Genomic DNA, 4,173 nt, shown 5'->3' on the forward strand with positions numbered 1-4,173 from the left:
AACAACAAAATAAATTATAATAATTTTAAAATATGTATTTAATATTTAATTTTTTTAATAAATCACAAATAATATATTAAAATAAAAAATAAAACACTCTCATTCCATATTTTATTCACTTCGGTAAAACAATTTATCTTGTCAAATATTTCATCACATATTTTTTTCCCAATTGACCTCTTGTTCGTAACCTTATATTTTCACTTTTGTCAAAACAAAAATATGAAACATTATCAATCTCTTTTTTATCCTCACTTTAGTCCATCAATGTTCAATCGACCTCTCATCTTGTGACTTGAAACACTTCGATTGACCAACCATCTCATTCCACATATATTTACCAATTCAAATCGGGCTTCTCATTTTGTGACCTTAACATTCACTTCAGCCAAACAACTAATTTTCTCTCATATTTTAACCATCAATATCAATTTCTTTCTCAATCAACATATATCTCTTTACTTTACTTTAACTTCGACTTATAAAAAATCACCGCATTCCACATTTATCCATCAATCACAATCAACCTCTATTCTCACGAAGATCTTACTTTCATTTCATTAAACAACCCATCTTCTCACATATTTTATAATATACAACTCGACATTCGTATCCTCACTTCGGTTAACCATACATTTCATTCCACATTTATCCACCAATTCACAATCAAACTCTCATCTCAAGACCTTATTTTCATTTGACCTCTCATATGTGATCTTACACTTTCACTTTAGTCAAATCAATCATCTCCAATATCACTAATCTCTATTACTCTTCATTTTGGTCACCAATCCCCAACCGACCTCTTATCTTGTGAACCATCTTCTCACATATTTCACAATATACAATTTGATTTTTTTTATCTTCACTTCGGATAACTAACTATCTCATTCATCATTTATACACATCCTAATCAACCTCTCATATTGTGTGACCTTACACAATTTCATTTCGGTCAAATAAAACCATATGCAATGTTATCAATCTTTTTTATCCTCACTTTGACCCATTAATTCCCCAATCGACCTCTCATAGCCATCTCATTTCACATTTATCCATCATAATCGAACATCTCATATTGTGATCTTAAACTTTCATTTCGATCAAATAATTTATCTTCTCACATATTTTATAATAAACAACCCGACTTACTCATCCTCTTTTCAACTGACCAGTCAATCTCATTTTACAATAATCCATTATAATTAGACATTTCATACCGTGACCTTAAAATTTCACTTTAGTACATTACTAATCTCTTTTATTCTCACTTTGACTCACCAATCCCCAATCGACCTCTCATGTGTGGTACACTCACTTCGACTAACCAACCATCTCATTCCATATGTTTATCCACCTCAATTGACCTTTAATCTTATGACCTTACATTTTCACTTCAGTTAAATCAACAAACAACAAACCATCTTCTTCAATATCGTGAATTTCATTTACCCTGCCACCAATTTCATCACATATTTTAACCATTCATCACAATTGACCTCGAATTTTATGAATGTCATTTACCCACCCACTAATTTTATCGTAAATTTTAACCAATATCATTCACATTTGTAAGAATGAAAATTTGACTACTCCAAATTATAATTTTAAAATAATATTTTGAATATTTAATTAAAAATAATCGAAAGGAGATGTCAAAATTAAATTAGGATTAATTATTGTAATAATTAAACATTAATTAAAAAAATTAATTAAAAAACAAAAATAATTTGGGTAAAATGTTGTGTTTATTTTACCCAAATTAAACCCAAAAGGGGTTAAATAATTTAATTATAACTTTAGACATAAGTTATGTGTAATTTATGGCCTAAAATAATTAAATAAATACCTAAAATATCCAAAAATAAAATAAAATGAACATAATTTTTATTATATTTTCAAAAATATTTTTGTGTATTAATTTGGAGAAGAAAAATGAAAGAACTGGTAAAAAAAGTCGATTTCAAATAACTCTTTTATTAAAAATAAAATTGATGATCTAGTGTGACCGAAATTAAAGAAATTGGCTGCAGCAGAAATTTCATCCATTGTATGAGCGCATGGTCTTCATCCAACGCGCCAAGATGCGTAGCCAGTTGCAGTCGAGAAGACGCGCGCCCGGGTTGCAGCAGATCAAGAGACGTATGTTAGCTGAAACGCTAACGGAACGCCTAGCACCTAACAAATCGTCAACGGATCGCAACGGCGTGTTTCATTTTAATGAAACGACGTCGTTTTGGTCGTCTTCTTTGTTGAGACAACGTGAACGCCGGAGAATCGCGATCGACGTCGGCAATCTTCTAGAAATATTATCTTCGTCGTTCCTCATCCTTGTCCCTTCAAATTTCGCCCATGTTCACGTCTCTCCATCGCCATCATTTCACTTAGGGTTTGAATTCAAATCTTACCCTAGAACTAGACTTACGAAGACAAAACAAAAATGTAGAGGATAAACTTCAGAAGCTAAATTGAATATGAATTCGACTTCAAAACTGATCTAGCTTGGGTATACATACTCTCTATGTCTCCTTCTTTCAATCCATCGAAAAGAATCGGAGATCTTCATCGGAGCTCCGATGACTTCTTTTGAAGAAACTTTTTTGGTGTTCTAAGATTTGATTCAGACTTTAGAAAGCTTCAATAAGATCATAAGAGTGTTCTCCATGACAAGTAAGTTTCCAAACAACCTGTGATTCATGTGGTGATTCAAAATTGAAAATTTTCAATTTCAATTGGGTTGAACCTATTTCTTGTTCAAATTTGTACTTTCTATAGTTGAAATTGATCCTCAATGGAGAGAGATTTCATCAATTCAACTCCAATAAAAAAAAATTAAATTTGATTTTAAAATTTAAAAATTTTATTTTTCGTGTTTTTGAGCTTTTGAGCTTGGATTTCGATTCAAATAGTTGTCTAACATGTACATGTTAGGATGAATTTCAAATTATATAACACGCATTCCGATCATGTTTGATCGAACTAAAGTTTTTTAAATAAAATTTTAAATTTCAGTTTCGAAGCTTGTTACCGAGTTTGATTGATGTTCTTGTTTTGGTCATGTTTGATTATAAATACCATCTGGAAGTTGTTGGAACAAGAATTAGGCAATGAGATGTCCTAATTCGAAAGTTCCCAAATCTTGCCCTAAAAATCATTTCAAAAAATTGATTATCTTATAGCTTGACTAATCAGTTCTAGGATTAAGGGTTGTGATCCCTTCATCTAACTGAAGTTATAAACCTACAATTTTGGTCCAAATGAAGAACACTTGGTGTTCTTGGACCGAGTCCTATAGGACCGAGGATTGAGAGATATGACCGAGAATCCTTAGTCCTATCCAAAACCTAGGACCGAAAAAACCGACCTAGGACCGAGACCCATGACCGATGTTCTTGAGTTAGGACTGAGATTTATGATCGATATTCTTGAGTTAGGATCGAGATCTAAGACTAAGGGATCGGACCAAGGATTTTCACCTATGACCGAGAGGTCGACCTGGGACCGAGATTTCCATGGTCTACGATCGAGAAATCCAAACCTAGGACTAAGACTCCCAGGACCTAGGACTGAGCCTCCTAGATCAAAGACCGAGAGTCTCAATCTTAGGACCGAGCCTCCTTGACTTAGGACCGAACCTCCTAGACCTAGGACCGAGCATCCTAAACCCTAGGACCAAGCCTTCTAGACCTAGGACGGACATCCCTAGACCTTGGGACCGAGTATCCCAACACCTCGATTGAGAGCTTCCGAGCCCAAACCGAGGATCTTTGCACCCAAACCTCAGGACTCCGTTCCTAAGGCTAGTTGCCTAAATGATTAACCAAATTAACCACAGCTCTCGACCCAACAATTCAGACACTTTGAAATTAAGCATCAATATATATATATATATATATATATATATATATATATATATATTAATTAGTTACAAAGTTGAATATATATTGTTAAAATGTTTCGCGCTCATTAAATTTGGTGTTGAATTTAAAATATAAAGTCGTATTAGCCTAGTTGCTTAATTGATTGCACTTGTTTTATTAGGTTACAAATTTGAAACATACATATAACATTTTTAATTTTATTTTTAACCGTTTTAAGTTTATGCACGGGTTAACCCATAATCCGACCTAAGTATCCATTACTTTCATATATATATTCAAATTAACCACAACT

The sequence above is a fragment of the Impatiens glandulifera genome, chromosome 8, assembly GCF_907164915.1.
Source record: "Impatiens glandulifera chromosome 8, dImpGla2.1, whole genome shotgun sequence".
Taxonomy (NCBI): Eukaryota; Viridiplantae; Streptophyta; class Magnoliopsida; order Ericales; family Balsaminaceae; genus Impatiens; species Impatiens glandulifera.